This window comes from Puma concolor, chromosome D1 (assembly GCF_028749965.1).
Source record: "Puma concolor isolate L17-30 chromosome D1, mPumCon1.1.hap2, whole genome shotgun sequence".
Lineage (NCBI taxonomy): Eukaryota > Metazoa > Chordata > Mammalia > Carnivora > Felidae > Puma > Puma concolor.
The window spans coordinates 64,304,372-64,322,379 of record NC_141676.1 but is presented as its reverse complement, the minus strand read 5'-3'; the positions used below and the strand labels follow the sequence as shown (position 1 = coordinate 64,322,379).

Sequence of the window (18,008 nt, the reverse complement as noted above, 5' to 3'; positions counted from 1 at the left end):
ATCATCTTTCCAACTTCACTGACACCTCCTGGAATCCAGATCCTGGAGTTAGAATTAATTAATTAATTAATTAATGCCTCTGGGATTTGGACCTGAACTCATCAGATATGAATATGATGGTCCTGTTTCCTAGCAATGCTCATGGAATTAAATGCTCAGTAAATGCTTATGGTCCCCTGTGCCAGTAGGAAGGAAGGGAGGGAAGGAAGGAGGGAGGAAGGAAGGTGCTATATTGCTATTAACTTAAAATATATAGTTTTATGGCAAATATTTATATGATAATTTATAATTCAGAAGTACTTTGACTTTATTAGCTCTGAAAATATCGTTTTAATATTCTCACATATTCTTTAGTGTGGAGCTTATCAATATCCCCTGATATTTATTTTTATTTTTTTAAGGTTTTTATTTATTTTTGAAACAGAGAGAAACAGAGCATGAGCAAGGGAGGGGCAGAGAGAGGGGGAGACACATAATCCGAAGCAGGCTCCAGGCTCTGAGCTGTCAGCACAGAGCCCGATGTGGGGCTCGAACCCACAGAGAGTGAGATCATGACCTGAGCCGAAGTCGGACGCTCAACTGACTGAGCCACCCAGGCACCCCAGTCCCTTGATATTTTTAAGATGAAGACCCTGAAGTCTTCTAAATCAAAATTATAAATTGACACCCTGGTTTTATTTTATTTTATTTTTATTTTTGAGAGACAGAAAGTGCAAGCAGTAGAGGAGAGACAGAATCTTAAGCAAGCTCTATGCCCACTGTGGGGCCTAATATAGGGCTCAATCTCACAACCCTGAAATCATGGCCTGAGCCAAAATCAAGTCAGATGCTTAACCAACTGAGCCACCCAGGAGCTACCACACTTTGATTTTTTTTTATATGGATGACAAAAATCTTCACTTTTCTTGAATTTATTTTATCTTAAATTCAGACTCCCTGATCCCCAAAGTATCTTCATTGTCCTCTTATAGGATCTGTTCCTAGTGATTATTCTCTCTCTTAAACACTGTTCCACTATTCACTCTAGATCAGGATTGTCACATTGGCTTCTCTTTCCTTGTCTTATGTCCATAAATCTCATGCTCACCTATATCAACAAACCCAAGCTATCTTCTCGGTGCAAGAAATATTATTTATGGCTGAAATCTTTAGATATCTTACAGATACTTCAAATGCAACATGTTCAAGATAGAATGTATTCTCTTTCTTTACAGGACTTTTCTTCATACGCATCTCATCTTGGTTCATGAGGCAACCATCATCCACCCAGTCTCTGAAACCACAAATCTCTGTGTCTTTATCAATTTCTGTCTTGCCCTCACCTTTCACATCCTGTCAATCCTGATTCCAAAAATGTCTTTCAAATCCAACTTCTTCCTAGTGCCCTTGCCATTTTTCACCTGGTCTCTTGCACAGCACCCACACTGGATCCATTGTCATCAGTTTTGCCTGATGTGGGACCATCTTTCTGGAATACCACAGACATTCTCTCTCTTAAGATAAATAAACAAATGCCTGTTTGTGTGTGTGCATGTGTGTGTATGTGTTATCTCTCCTTCATCTTCAGAAGTGATTTTCTAATTAATCATAGTGTTCATTTATTCATGACATTCCTCATCTGAGTCTGACCTTCATCTTCATTGTACTTCACCCCAGAACCCCCAACATCCATCCCAGACACTTAGCTCCACGTTTTCTAAACACACAGTCTTCTTGAAATTTTCAAACATGAGCATACCTATTCACTCCCCCTTGCTCTTGCATATGCCATTTTCTCTGCCAGGCATGCCTTCCTCTCTGCCTAATGAACTATTTCTCATCCTTGAAGTGTGAGTTCTATAAAGACAGTCCTGACTCTTGGCACCCCAAGCAGAGTGAGTACCCTTCCTTCTGTACTTCCATAGAACCTGGGCTTCTCTCTATTAAGAAAAGTATGGCTGATTTTTAGATTTTTTTTCTTTTACCTACCAATTTGTAAGCCTCCTTAAGGCACTGTCTCTTTTCATCTTTAGTACCTAACAGTTTGCTTCCAACTTAATTTTTATTAAATAAAAAAAAAAAAAAAACACTTCAATTTCATCTAACTTAAATCTTGATATTTCATTCTTTTTTTGGCCTTCATCCTGGAATAAGACCTGTATTTTATTTCCTTAATTATCTTTTTTAGCCCAGGTTTTATCCTTGATTAAAGAAAAATGAATGAGGTCATTATGCATGCAAGATGGGGTGTCAAATATTTAACATATATGTTAAATTCTCATATTTTAATTTCTGCCCCTAGTGGAAAAATGAACCACATAATATTTTACGTATTCAGGTATTCTTTTAATGAACTATTATCAGAAATACAATTTGTACCAGACACTATGCAGGGCAAGTAGGGTACATAAGTGATTATAATACCATTAAATATAAAGACTTGTTGATTTAGTCCAAGGTGTTTTGCTATTAAAGAAGTCAATTAATGCCCAAAGGAACTTAAGTTATTACTGATCTCTCTCAAAGACCAGTGAAGAAGACTGGAGGACGTGGTCCCTGAACTTCATAAAATTGTCTTCTATCCTGCTCTTTAGCTCCACTTACTTAATCCCTCAAGTTTCTTACTGATTAAGAAACTAACCAAATATCAGTTAATTAGCTCTCTCCTCTCCTTTTCTCTCCCTCTCTTATTTACTCTTTTCTGACCTTGTGAGGCCACTGGCCCCTCATCAGTTTGTTGCATTGCCCCCATGCTGTGCATGATTTTTAACAGTGCATTTCCTCTTCTGTTTTCCTCCTGTGAATCAACTCTCCTGGCTCTGTTTTTCCAAACCCTATCTCCTTCCCTTCCTACTTTCTAGTCCTGTGTTCTCTATCATCTATCCTAATTCTGCATCACAGAAATATAAAAGTGAGAAGGACTATATTCATATGAAGTGGGGGGCATTATAGAAAAAATGAGGAGTAATCTAAGTGAACAAAGCCCCATGTTTTAGGTTTTGGTTTTGGATTTTATCAGAGGAGGGGTAAGTTGTGAGCATACCTGTTAATAGTTTTTGTCTCGTCAGTGAGTCAGATACGGTTGCCTCCTTCACACCCTGCGGTATGATGGGAAGGAAGAACATACTAAACCATCAACCACCATATGATATGGAAAATGTTATGACAGAATTATGTGCAGGGAATTCTGAGGGCATCTCAAAAAGTACCAATTTTAGCCCTAGTTTAGGAGAAAAAGGAACAAGGGTATGAGAGAATGATTAGTGGTTGTGATGAATACATTTGAAATGATATATTTTTAAGTTTGCTTGGTAACTACATGTCACTGTTAATTGGAACCTGAAAGGGAAATTAGATGACAAATTTAGTAAGCTCAGGACTCACCATAGAACACATTTGATTGGTGATCAGGCTTCTTACATTGGGGAGATGGGCAAAATGCCAGCCTAGATGGATTATAACTAGCACAGTGTCCTTTGCAACTCCGAGCATCTTTATTTTTCTAGTAGTTTTTATACAAATTTATCTTCTCATATGATCTTAATGAAGATTGACTTTTTAATATTTTTTAATATTTATTTTTGAGAGAGAGGGACAGAGTATGAGTAGGGGAGGGGCAGAGAGAGAGGGAGACACAGAATCGAAGCCGGCTCCAGGCTCTAAGCTGTCAGCAGAGCCCGTTGCGGGGATTGAACTCACAAACCACGAGATCATAACCTGAGCCAAAGTCGTATGCTCAACAAACTGAGCCACCCAGGAGCCCCAGTGAAGACTGATTTTTAATACTGCCATTTAATGTGTCTTATAGCATATGAAACCAAAAATGTCTTCTATTGAAATGTTACATGACCATGGAAGAACAATGATACTGAAGACAGAAATGCAATGTTAGATTTGTGTGTATTTGAATAAAAAAATGTTTACACTGATAGTTTAAACACAGATAAATGAGAAGATTTTTCACCTTGACCTTTGTGAATGTGAATGTATATCTTATTGCTTGACATTTTGGGGATGTTAAAACAGTCATGATTTTAAGTCATAATAGTTAAAATGATTTGAAGATACAGAGTTCTCAAATGTTAGAAGAATCATAAGGTTTCTATTAAAAGTTGTACTCTGAATCCATTCATAAGTTACGATAACAGAGTGCATCAATTATGATTAATTTGCATTTCTTTGAAAACTGACCAAACATAGTCCAAGGGAAGTCTTCTTTATTACATATATATATGTAATACACACATACATATATATATGTATACATACACACACACACACACACACATACACACACACACACATCTCATTGCATCAGAATGTTGTCAGTATTCTTTCATGCTGAGGAAAATGCTCATTCCCAAGTGCGTGATTACAGATTTAGGATTAGACTCATCACTTCCATATCAGTGTGAATTAAATTTGCTTATTAACATACGGATAACTTTGGAGAAGTCAGCTCATGGAAGAACATACACATGTTGCACTTATTATTTCAGAAGCACTTTGTAATTACGTTGAATTCCTTTGCCAGCCCCCTCCCTGGGCTAATGAGGTTGGATACTGCTGTGGCTCTTTGCTTTCAGAAAATTAAGTTAGAGAGATTAAATGACTCTAAAATGACTCTTGTTTCATCTTGCCAGGTCATTTCTGAAGGCTGGACTCGATGTGGGTCTAAATTTTATAGGTGGTGTTTGTGTCACTTGATAAGACCATTATGTTTCTCTTACTGAATTTTTGTTCTTTTCCTGATTTATGGAGAGAGATTCTTGATTTGTGCTGAAAGAATTAAACTTACCTGACGCTTATGTTACACATTTTATTTTCACTGTTACATTCTACTCATTCTGCTCCTGTCTTTCCCTTTTCCTAGAAAAATCAGCACTTTGACAGGACTGATTGGACTGAAAAGGCAAGGCTGAATGAGGTAAGCCCCTGGGGGAGCTGCCATGAACACCCACATGTTCTAGCCAACAATCTTGGGGAGAATCTAAATTTAATCCATCTGGTTTCAGTATGCTCAGGTCCTATCCTGCCACCCTCCTTGGTCAGACTCCCAGAAACAATACAGATGGGTAAATCCATTGCCGTTTTGGTCTTTTGGGCTGAATTTGATCAGCAAAATGTGGTAGAGTGTGCATCTACAGAAAATACATAGTCGATTTATTTGGGATGGTTGGGAATTACCAAGAAAAGGTGAGATTGTAGGAAAACCTAGCTGAATTGTAATCCAGGACTTTGTCCACTGGCTGGAGGACAGAGAACCCAGGAGGCTACCAGGTCTCAGAACCATTTCCACCCATTTTGTGGGGAGATGGCATGACATCATCTCCAGTTTTCAGAGTAGAAACAGCCTAGACACAACACATGCTTTGAAACCAGTTCTGGAACAGGAAAATAAAAAAGAGACTAGACAGGGCCAGAATAAGACATAGGTCCAATGAGTGCTGGCTTCTCTGGTAGCATCTGGGTTCTGGGAAAAGCCTGTAAGTATATTGGCTTTCTGGACTTGCTATCTCTGGTTTTAAATTGCTTTTCTAGGGTAAATTAAATATATTTTGCTTAAAATAATTGAGAAACATATAGGTAACGTTTTTAATATTTATGCTTGTTGATCTAATTCAGTTTGGGGTAGTCTCTTGTAAGGGATTCATCAAAAAGGAGTATTGACATTTATATTTAAAAAATGTTTACTGTGGCACTATTTATAATAATAAAACACTGGGGAAAAACTCTACTGCCGAGTAATTAAGGCTTGTTACCTAAATTGTGGCATAGCCATATAATGGAGTATCATGTACCTGTTAAATTATGATTTTGAAAATATTTCTAATCATAATAGATAATATTGAAGCAAGAGAAAAAGCAGTATTAGAAATTATCTGTATTAGATATGACCTCTATTTATGCATAGAAATTAGATGGGAAGAAAATGCAGCCATTGGTCGATTCTCAGATGCAGGTGTATAACGATTTTATCATCTCTGAAATCAGCATGTGTCTTCCAATTAATGGAACCTTCTAGTTATAATTGGAAGCATTTTGTTTTATATTTTAGGGGTACATAAAATAAGGCTGCATCTCTCTATCAATAACATCTTAGATTTGAAAACATAATCAGTATGCCAATAAAATAGGGTCAAATTTTACTAAGTGGTATTACTATGTACTTTTTCCCACAACAAGTATATGTGCACATGCGTGCATGTGCACACACACACACACACACACACATGTTTAGAAAAGAGGTAACTCTATTTCAATCCGCTAACATATGGTGTTTTGTATACTCTGACCCAGAGAAATTTTAGTTTCTCTAGGATCATTTATTCAACACCCTAAACAAATTTGTGGGGTCTACCTTGGTTGAAAATTCCTGTGGCATCAAATTATTTTTTCACCAGAATTCTGTTTGGAAATCAAAACTACTTAGATCTATCTGTGGACTTTTCCATCTTCCAACAACATGAGTCCCTTGCTCATCCCAACTCACTCAAAGAATTCTGGTGTGTGACTTCCCCATCAATTTCTCCTCAAATCTGAGTCCCTTTCTCTTTCCCTGTTCAGTCTATTGTTCCCCACTGCCATCGTCCACTTATGTACATAAAATATGCTAACAAATGTTCCTCATGGGGTCTAGGAGCTCAGTGAGATGGATGTGGCTTAGAATTCACAAAGTCTTAGGTTTAAAATCTGCTTCTGCCTCTCACTGACTATGTGACCTTGGACAAAGAACTAACCTACCCTTACAGCCCAGTTTTTTTCTTCTGTACAGAGGAAATAATAGTACCAGTCTCATAGGAACGTTGTATGTGTTTCATGAGATAATGTATCTAAAGCAATGAACACACGTTCCTATGTTCAATAAATATTCATTTTGCTCCTTCTTTTTATTGATATGTGTTTTTGCCAAATAGACATGACTCACAGTTTTCTAAAAGGGTGCTCATCAGTGTACATTTGATTCATCTCAAGTCCGAGACTTCTCCATGCGTTTGCTACTAGGAAACCTTTCTAACTACACTTCCATTTTCTTCTTTCAAGAGAAGACCCAGACATCTTTTCAGAGGTCTTCAAATTCCTGCTCATACCCCACAATACCCTTTCCTCAATTATGTTATTCTTACAAGGCCAAATTAACTCCCTCAGATTCTTGGCTGACTTCACCTCTGCTGAATAATTATTTTCTCTGCACCAACGCTTACAGGATTGAGGCAAATGGAAAGGGTGAGGAGGTGGAGAAATGTGTGAGATGAGCAATACGATTCTCTAGTAAAAAGCAAAATCCCGGGGCAGACACCATGGACTAAAGAAAAGTGGGTTCTCCCTAAGTGGCTCCAGTACAGTATCTTGAACTTGGACATCTAATTTTCTTAGGACCTCTGCATCCTAACTACCAGTCAGTTGTCTTATCTGCTAACCATCATCTTACTTTATGTTCTTTCTTACCCATGTTGGCCTTAATGGTTTACATTCTAATCCTGAGTTCTCTCTACCACACCTCTCTGATTCAGCCCTATATTTCCTCATAATACGCTCAAATGGTTTTCCTTATATCCGTCTTCTTAAAAAATTCAATTTTATCTCAGCTTCTCCTTACATTGATATCGGAACTAACTTTATTCATTTCTTTTCTAAAACTTGCCTTATTCTGTTGTACCAGAGAGCTCAGATGGTATAGGTGAAAACAGGGAATCAGAAGAGCATACGTCTACCTCTCTTTAGAAGGAATTGGAGAACTCAAATAATGTTGAGGGGAAAAAAATACTGCTTTATAGTACATCTCTGCAGGAAGGCTAAATGGTCTTATACCGGGACTGTTATAGTGCTGTCCAGTAGGAAATTTTATTTTAAAATCTAGCTCCTTCCTGCCAACACTTTGTCATGTATAACTCTTTCCCATTACTGAAAAATGCTGACCTGAGAGGGTGAACTGTAACTAAATGAAAAGCATCACAAAGGACTTTACAATAGTTAAGGGTTAACAGTCTACGAAAACAGAAAAACATGAAAGCTTAGGAATAAGGCCGTTTAGGAAAAAGCAAACATCCTGGGAGAGACAAGAGGGACAAAAGAAAATCAAGTTACAAAGGAATGGAATGCCATTTCTGGACATAGTGCATTTATTCCCACAACCACAGATGGTTCAGGATTATGGCTAAATTCTTTGATGAGGAGGAATTGGAATTTAGTAACAAAGTTTATAAGGTAGGCTTCAATGCAACCTCGTGTTTTACTTACAACCTGTTCTAGAGAGCCAACATTCGTCAAGTGAAGACAAGCAAATGAAAACAATATATGCAATTTATGCCATAAAAATGATAACATTCCCTACTATTTATTAATCATTGTCAGGCAGTCCTTTGAGCACATGCATTCTTTCATTCCATTCTACAACCATCTCTGTAGCAGCCCTGTTTCTCCTACGTTTTTCAGTTGGGAAAGCCTGAGGCTCAGAAAGGTAATTTAGCTTGCCAAAAGTCCCTAAGTTAATAGCAAATAGGTTTTGGATTTGAATGCAGCACAGTTTAACAGTGTATACTGAGCTCTTAATCAGGAGGTCATATTGCTTTGCATATGGACTCAATGTGAAGAGTGGAGATAGGATTTACTTGGGGTAGTATGGAAGGGTCAGCTGGAAAGCCTGCAGGAGTGGTTAAGTGTCAAGTTGCTTAAGAAAGTGCAGAAAGCAGTAGCAATTCCTGCTACCCCACACCCCTTCTCCCCGTTTCTGCCCATTACTACCTCCACCCAGTCTTATCTCACTACACTCAGTATATGTCCCAAGGAGGCCATGCCAATTTCCCCCATTCTCCTGCTGAGTAGCATGTTTATATTTTTGTTATGGAGTAAATATGTCCCCTCCTGAAGCTTCCCCACCCTCCTCCCCTGAAGAAAAGCAGCTATACTTTGTTTGCTGCTTGAAATGTGTGAAATGTGATTGTGTTTACTTTTTGAGACTGAAACCAATCACATACAAAAAATACCTTTTTAGAGGAGAAAGATGTCAGCTCTAGCTGCATTCAAATATCCAATCTTTTCTGACTCACATTGAACAACCTTGAGCAAATCATTCTCTGGTTTCTTTTCTCTGCTTGTGCTGTACAAGCAGTGAGAAAGGCTGCTCCGAACATGGTAAGATCGCTCAAATATTAAAGCTTTTTACGCTCTTTGCTTCTGTTCATTCTTTCTTTTCTTTTGATCTAACAAAACTTCTTAAATTATAAATTAGAGAGTTGAAGGGCTTTTTCCCCCTTTCCAAGATAAGGGAAAAATTTATGACTTTCAAAAACTGTTAGTGGCAGAGTGCAACAGACCACATTAATATTTTCATTCTGCATGTGGCACGTGATGCCCTGAGAAAGATGCCACGTTTAGGATGATTTCTTAAGGATTTCTGGGGGTTTTCTAATACAGTGAAGCAAGCCAGTTGTTTTTACCTGGAAGATGAAATATCTCCAGTCCTCTTTCAATGGCTTTCAGATTATATAATCAGCCATTTTACGAAATCCAACTCTGTTTTGCCTCCTCAGATTTTCTAGTAGATCAGCGGGTAAATCATTACTTTTTACCCTTGACACAAATGAGAGGAAATGAATAGTAAGTCAGCCAAGGTATAATACAGTGGGCGAGATGGAGATGGAGTTGTTTTCTGGAATATTATTTTCTGGACTACCACTGGCTGGTCATTTTGACAATTTGTCTTATTTGTTTTTAAATGTTCTGATACTTAAGAGTGTAACCTCCTTCAGGATACATTTTTTGGCTGTTTTGCCTCCTCAGTCTAGGTGGCCATCTTCTGAGCTCTCCTTTCCTGATGTACACACCAATATCAAAGCATTCATCACACTGAAGTATAAATAAGCATTTGTCTCCACACTAGCCACTGAACTCCCTGAGAGCAGGAAGCCATGCCATTTCCTATCTTTATCTACCATTACAGTGTGAGGCAGAGTAGATACTCGGTACATGGTTTTGGAAATAAACTGAACTGGGCTGTGCTTTAATGGAAATATGATTATTGATGGGGATGTTTGTCCAGGACGTTTTATCTCGCTGCATGGGAAGAAAAAGTTTAGAGGCAAATTCCAACATACAAATAAAATGACAAACATGAAAATAGACCCAAGTATTTTTTCCCTTCCTTGAGCCAAGAAAGAGTGCCAAAATCTCATAAGAACAAGTTGGCCCAAACTATGCCTATGTTTGGACAAGTCAGAAAAATAGTGAGAATAGGATTTTTTTTCTCACTACACCATTCCTGAAACAGAATTAAAAATAAAGTGTAAATATGGGGAGTTAACAAAGACACTTAACTTCCAGGAAGAAAAAAAATTAACAATAAATAACAACGACAAGCACAGAAACCCTTAGATGGTCTTGGCATGATGATCTCAACATTCTGATTTATCCTGCTATAAACAATATTGTTGTGCAGTCCACATTCCTGACCAAACAGTTGACGTATGGTGTACTGAAACCCTCAGTCATCAGGACAAGATGTGACATTAACAAGAATGCTTCCCTATATTAGAATAGCACTTCGCAGTTTATAAATATTTCCACATATAACAGCTGAATTCTTCCTCATCAAAATTTTATATGGCAGAAAAACCATGTCCTGCTATCTTATGCCCATCTTAGAAATGGCAAGACAAATCCCAAGTACCTCCCTCATGATCATAAAGCTTTAAATCCAGCTGTGGCGCTCAACAAGAGGGCTGACAGTCAGCCATGCGATGCCATAGCAACAGGCTGGACCCCACCATCTCAGACACTCAGTCCATCACCAAGGATTGATACAGATAACCAAGATTTGTATTTGACTCAGATCAAATACAAATTTAAGAGAAACAGCTGAGTTCTTGCAATTCTGCAAATATTTTTTTTTAAGCACCTTCTATGAGGTAAGGTAACATAGTAAATGTGTAAACCATTAAAATAGATATTATTTACTGACTTTTTTATATAGTTACAAGCTTTAAAATAAAAGAATTTACTGGAACTTCTCATAACACTACACAGAGCCAGCATTATTATGTCTATTTTCTACAACATGTCCGAAGTGGCACAGCTATAAAATGTTGACGCTGGAGCTTCACATCAGTTCTGCCCGACTCTAAAGCCCATTTCAGGACATCATGCTGCCTTCCTGAAGATGCAGCAGAGGATGTTTCTCATTAACAAGACTCTTGGAAAGTCTCAGTAGGTCTTTGAGGCAAAATACGCTTGAAATAAACATTATTTTCAAGTAGTAGTCATTATCAGCTCATAATTGAAAGCAAGCTTGAAGAAATGCTACAAACCAGTGTCTTCTGACACAGAGCTGTCTGCAGACATGTGGTTGTGGTTCCAATTCTCACTTTGTAAACAGTCAGGTTAAGCTGATTTGTTTCTTCCTTGCTTTTGTTTCTTTGAAATTGATGTCAGCTTCATTCGTGATAGGAAATTGGTTGTTCCATGGTATAAAATCACATGTTTGTCTCACCTGTCCAACTGAATTTAAAATGGGAAGACTTGCCTCGCGGCAATTGTGTATACGATTTATATAAGTCACATGTATCTGAAGATAGATTAATTTGGTCTAAAGTTATTATGATGCAGGATTCCTGCATGCCAAGTACAGGATATGATAATGGAAAGAATACGGGGCTTCAGGATCCAGCTGTGCTCTCTTTAAAGCTGAGTGACCTTGAGGAAGTCATTCTTTCACTTGGAACCTTGGTTTGTTTTCATGTCGTTACAAAGATCAGATGAGATCTACAGGACTCTAAACCTGAAGTTGTTTTATTACCATCATCATCTCTGTCATTAACAAAACAGTATTAGGAAAAATATTTTTATAAAAGAGGAACAGTGTTTTCACTTAACAATGTTTTTATGGACATTTAGATCAACTTACTCATGGGAAGAAATAGAAACAACGGTCAGCAAAATGGCAAAATCTACAAAAGATTTCTGCAGAATCATAAGTCTCTGCTTCCTCTCTCCTCCCTGTTGCTCATTGCCTAAGGAGCGCTTCTTCCTTTCTGCATTCCTTTCCTCTCTAATCTCTTTACCCCAGCAGAAGAGCAAAGGATAAAATGATTAGTCTTTCATGCTCATGGTTGCTTCATAGGGTTATGGTATGGTGGAACAGGGGATGGTGACAGAGTGAAGCTAGCACTTAACAAGCAGTTAGCAAAGCCTCTTAGGAAACGATTCGGAGATAAAAGGGAAGAAGGTGACACAGATGCACTGTGGTCAAACAACTTGAAGGTCAGGGAATGGCCGACAATGAAAGAAAGATGGTAGGACTTCAAGTGTGGCAGGAACCCTCTTTTCACAATTACAGAGAATGGAAGCTTTTCCACCTTCACAATCTTCATTTGAACAAGGAGTATAGCTTTTGTTTTATCTCATAGGGTAGACGTGAGAATTACATGAAATAGTATATCTAAAAATTGGGTTGAGGGGCGCCTGGGTGGCGCAGTCGGTTAAGCATCCGACTTCAGCCAGTTCACGATCTCGCGGTCTGTGAGTTCGAGCCCCGCGTCGGGCTCTGGGCTGATGGCTCAGAGCCTGGAGCCTGTTTCCGATTCTGTGTCTCCCTCTCTCTCTGCCCTTCCCCCGTTCATGCTCTGTCTCTCTCTGTCCCAAAAATAAATAAAAAAACGTTGAAAAAAAAAATAAAAAACAGAGAACTAAATCATCATAGATTTAAAAAAATAAATAAATAAATAAATAAAAATAAAAATTGGGTTGAAAACTGTACAGTTCTGTACAAATATTATTATTTAATATCCCTATCCCTTTACCCTTATCCTTTCTTTTCCAAATATGGCTCCTTGAAGCTCATCATGGTTTGCCTGTCCTGAAGCCTCACTACTTTTCAGGTGTGGTGTGCAGTATTTCACAAGAATTAACTTAATAATCACTTCTTAGCAAACTGTTCTTATAGATCATTAACATGCTGATCTACACTTTTTTGTTAAGTATGATTTTTTTAACTTAACCTAAAAAAATCAGGTGCAGTGATATCAAAATAATTTTTTATCGATGTATTTGACTTTAATTTATGCAGATACATAGTGAAACCTTGGTGTTATATTGAGGTCTATAGAAAAAGTAATCAGCCTTTGGCAATAGACAGCAAGGATATCAGGGATTAGATTTCACATGATAGTGTTTTTACACATATGAAATTATGTTTCTTTGAACCATTCTTTTTCCTTGCTCTCTCTGCCTTTCTCTCTGTGTCTCTCTCTATCACAATGCTTTAGAATTTTAGAAATTCACAATTTTAAAAAGAGGCTAGGATCTGGATGCTGATGATAGTGATTGGAGGCTTTTGAGAACCACGGTTAATGACCATTGCTGCCAAGAAGACATTTCTAGTATATAATGTGTGCTTTCTAACTCATAAATTCCATTAATTAATGAATAGCTGGAAAGACTTTTTTTTTCCCCAATCTTGTTAAAGTTTAGACTCTGAAATGTCACAGTAGCTCCTAGGCCCCACATTTGCTGGTTCACTGTGAAAAACTATTCCCTTATTGAGGCTGATGGTGAGAGGTCTCGTTGTGAAGTCAGAAGTAGATCTCATCTGCATTTTGTCAGTGTATATTCGAGTCCATGTAATGGTCAAAGGCAAAGACTGATTTTTTCAGTCTGGGAGCCTTTCTGATTACAGTAAGAAAGCATGTCAGTCCAGTCTACTCACATATCTTTGCTCCACTACCTGAAACCCAGTCACGACCTAGTGACTTTGCCTATCTAGCTTGTGTCCTTGTCAGTGTCTGAAAACTGGGACCAGAATATTGGTCTGACTAGTATTGTGAGTAATGAATGGAATGGTGTATGTGAACATGACCAGCACCTGGCTGGGGCTCAGGAAATGTTCAAACCAATGAAAATCCACTCAATATTGACATTATTTTCATAGTAAAGAAAAATTCCTTCACCTGTTCAACTCCTACTCATTAGTAGGATGAATTTGGAAATTGAAAGAAGTCACTTGGAAAGCTCAGGATTCTGGCTACCTTAATTTTATTTAATCTGCCTATGAAAGGGTCTTCAATAGCAGAGAAAATGGGAAGACAGCCAGCTCCAAAGGTTAATGTATTATTAAATATTTTCAAAAATATTACCTTTCTTCCATCTACTTCGCTCTTCTTTGTCTTTGATACTTAAACCCTAGGAGAAAAGTAGGAAACACAAATATATTCCCTTTCATTATGTTTAAGTTCTAAAAATAAAGAGGCTTTTCTCATTAGAATAAACCATTCTCATATAGTAATAAAGGAATTTTGAATGTGAAATAATGAAATGTTAAGATTAGTAAAATAATGATTATAAGCAATGTGATAGGTAATGCTATTGTTCAAATACAAATATATCAGCAGCAATACTATTTATTTTTATATTTGAACAGCATGTTACATCTCCAAAATATCTTCCCATGTATTATACCATGCAATGATCATAAGACATAAGAGAAGCAAGTATTATTGTACCCATTTTATTTTTTAAAAATGCTTATTTATTTTTGAGAGAGAGAACACAAGCAGGGGAGAGGCAGAGAAAGAGAGAGAGAGAGAGAGAGAGAGAGATTGAGAATCTGAAGCAGACTCTAGGCTCTGAGCTGTCAGCACAGAACCCAACGTTGGGCTCGAACTCACAAGCTGTGAGATCATGACTTGATCCGAAGTCGGGTACTCAACCAACTAAGCCACTTAAGTGTCCCAATTGTACCCATTTTATAAATGAGGAAACAAAGGCTCAGAAACACAAAAATTATTAACTGCAGAGGTCAGAGCATGAATTCTGCTCAATAAACCTGTTGTTCTTTTGTTAAAAAAACACACAATCATATAAATAATCCTAATATTTTAAGTCTACTACTCTTTTTTTAAAGTATCTTTTAAAATTTTTTAAGTGTTTATTTATTTTAGAGAGAGAGAGAAAACATGAGTGGGGAAGGGGCAGAGAGAGAAGGAGACACAAAATTGCAAGAAGGCTCTAGGCTCTGAGCTGTCAGCCCAGAGCCCAATGTGGAACTCAAGCTCAATGTGGGGCTCAAACTCACTAACTATGAGATCATTACCTGAGCCAAAGTTGAACACTTAACCAAATGAGCCACCCAGGTACCCCGTTAAGTCTACTACTCTTTTTTATTTCTCATATGAAAGGCAAAATAAACTCAAAACAAGAACTTTTCAAAAGAATATATCATAAAGCGGTTTTATTCAGAAATTATTATAGTATTTTTTTTTTGTATTTTAAAAACAAAAATGGATGTTATTCATGGTGCTGGTCCTCTACAAACATGAAATAAAGACATAACAGGTTAGAAAACTAAGTCGACGAATGCCTGTTCTGTGCTAGCTGCTGCAGACATAGGCTCTTTTGTTTAATCTTCATACAGGGTTAATATCTCTTATCTTGACTTGACAGATGGGGAAACATGTACTGAGAGGAAAGTGCCCTGCCCAAGTAGACATAGGGTTAAGGGGAGACAAAACTTAAATTAGAAATTTGATTCATATGACTTGAAGAATAGCACCCTTTTCTCTCCAAAGCTTCCTGCCTCCCTAGAGGGAGACAAAGGTGTTTGTCAGGTTGATAGTCCCCCCTGCTGAATCCCTTTCCTTTCTGTGGTGAGGAGGTCCAGAGAATCTCAGGTGCACAGTAGCTTCTGTGATGTTTTTACAGTAAAGAAAGCAGGCCTCCCTGTACCCTTTGCTGTATGATGAGACAAACAGCGTATTGTTCCAAGTATATACCAGCCTGAGGATATTATGTGTAATAAGGAAAAGAGAGAGAAACTTGGGTCTAAAAAACAAAACAAAACAACAGCAACAACAACAGCAACAGATAGTCTAGGGGCTGAGAGTATCTATACCTACAGATGCATTCAGTGAAAACTGGTTAAGTCTCATGCCTTCCATAAAGGCAGATGACTCGATCCAGTTGTAAATTGTTAAATCTAGGAGTGCTTTTCTAAGGAAAAAGCTATCACTTTTAAGGATCATTGATTCATGAATCCCCAAAGGAAGGGTATTCTCAATTTTACATCCTCCAGAGATCTTTGAGCCACTCTACAATCCAATACCTGGATGGCATGGACAGAAACTAGATGGAAATTAATGGTAAGCGAGCTGACCACTGGGAACACTGGGTAGCCATTACCTGAGCCACTAAAACTCCAACTAAGAAACCAGAACTCCTCTTCCTTGCACATGAATCACCCAGCCTTTCTTGTATTCTTTGGGATTGCTTTGGAATTAGCTCAACATTTTATTTTGCCTCTTAAGTGTGGGATAGTGAGTCATAGCTTTGAAGTCAGACACACAAAAATTCAAATCTTTCATTTCCACTTACCAGCCAGAAACCAAAACTGAAACCCACAGTTATGTGGCTCCAGAGTCTTTGCTGTTTCTTTGAATCACATTGTCTTGAACAGTAGACATGTCTCAGCAACTTGTTGTGATATCTGATATACCATCATTGGAAACAATTTATGGTTGAAGGAAAGGGAAACTAGTATTTATTGGATGCCTGTGTGCCCATCTCTCTGCTAGGAACTCTCATGTGTATGTAGGCATTTGTTTTATATTTGTGTCTAATGTATTGTATACACACACATAAACACATACTCATATATATACATGCATACACACACTTATATATAAATATCTTATATAATAGACATAATAACCCTGCAAGTGAGGATCAGATGAATTAAAGTATACAATTGACAAGTTGTTGCTAGACTCTGGTTTTAGAGAAGCTCGATTCCAAAGATAAAGTTTGTTCTACCATAATGTGCAGCTTTAGGATCAATATTCCTCTCAATTAAAAGAAAAAAACGGACAAGGTTTTTGTAGTATAGGAATACCTAGAACAATAAATTCATGATGGTCTCCAGTGATGTCTGTTAGCTCTTTGAGGGTGAAGAGAATTCTCTGTTGTATGCTACACTATACTTGATGTGCGGTGAATGCACAAGAAATGTCTAACACTAACGATCACTTAGAATCTATTAGCATCTGGGCTGTGTCAGAACTCTACATGTCTATAATTGATATTTTACAGTTAAAATATCATGAATATTTATTTATTTATTTACTTACTTACTTACTTACTTACTTCCTCCCCCACCTCGGGAAGTTCATAAATTACAAATTAGAATGGTTGGCTTCAGTTTTGTGGCTTCTCCTTAATTGCTTTCATTTTTATCCAGCAATGAGACTTCTCTGTTGATTTTTAGTCAGGATTTTAGCAAAAATATGAGTCAATATTAATAATAATTAGAAATTTTCCACCCCTTTTATAAATCCTATACTCTCTTCCCTCTTGTACTTAGGGTACTCCTACATCCCAGAGCATACATGAAGAAGTAAAGCCAAAGGTGTGTAGAAAGGAATTCCTTTGAAATACAGATGGGATAGGGATACACCTGGGGCTAGAGACCAATCTTTTTGGCTTACTGATTGAATCAGTTGGTTCTTGATAATTATACAAGTTACACCTCTTTCTTCTTTCCTTTTCTTTTCTTTTTCTCTTCTCTTCTCTTCTCTTCTCTTCTCTTCTCTTCTCTTCTTTTCTTTTCTTTTCCTTTCCTTCTTTCTCTCTCTCTCTCTTTCTCCCTTTCTCCCTTCCTTCCCTGCCCTTTCCTTTCCTTCCCTTCTTTCTTTGCTAGCTTGCTTTCTTCCTTCCTTTCTTCCTCCCCCTCTCTTTCTCTTTCTTTCCCTCCACTCTCTCTCTCTCTCTCTTTCTCTCTCTTCCTTCCTGTGTACATATGGAAGGGGAAAGTCTACTGGCAATCTAGAGAAATAAGGTGAGGTTTAGAGACTCAAGGAGAATTAAGCAGTCTGCAAGGTGCAGAAAGTAAAATGGTGGATGCAGAATCTGAGATAATAGTGTTATGATCAATCTTTCCTTTGTTTTCAGTTCCAGTCATGACAGTATTATATGTCCTTTTACTACCACACAGCAGAATCTAATCCCTAGCATATGTATTGCATATTGCGCAGTTTAATATCTTG

At 37.6% G+C, this 18,008-nt stretch overlaps 1 protein-coding gene across 11 annotated transcripts in view; it reads left to right on the top strand.

The window, feature by feature from the left end:
• TENM4 (teneurin transmembrane protein 4) overlaps positions 1 to 18,008 on the top strand; it is a 2,941,751-nt gene that overhangs the window by 1,165,633 nt on the left and 1,758,110 nt on the right. For all 11 annotated transcript variants that reach the window (XM_086678435.1, XM_086678426.1, XM_086678434.1 and 8 more), the window contains one exon: positions 4,853 to 4,906. The gene's annotated coding sequence lies outside the window, so the exon portion shown is untranslated. The remainder of the gene's footprint in view (positions 1 to 4,852; positions 4,907 to 18,008) is intronic.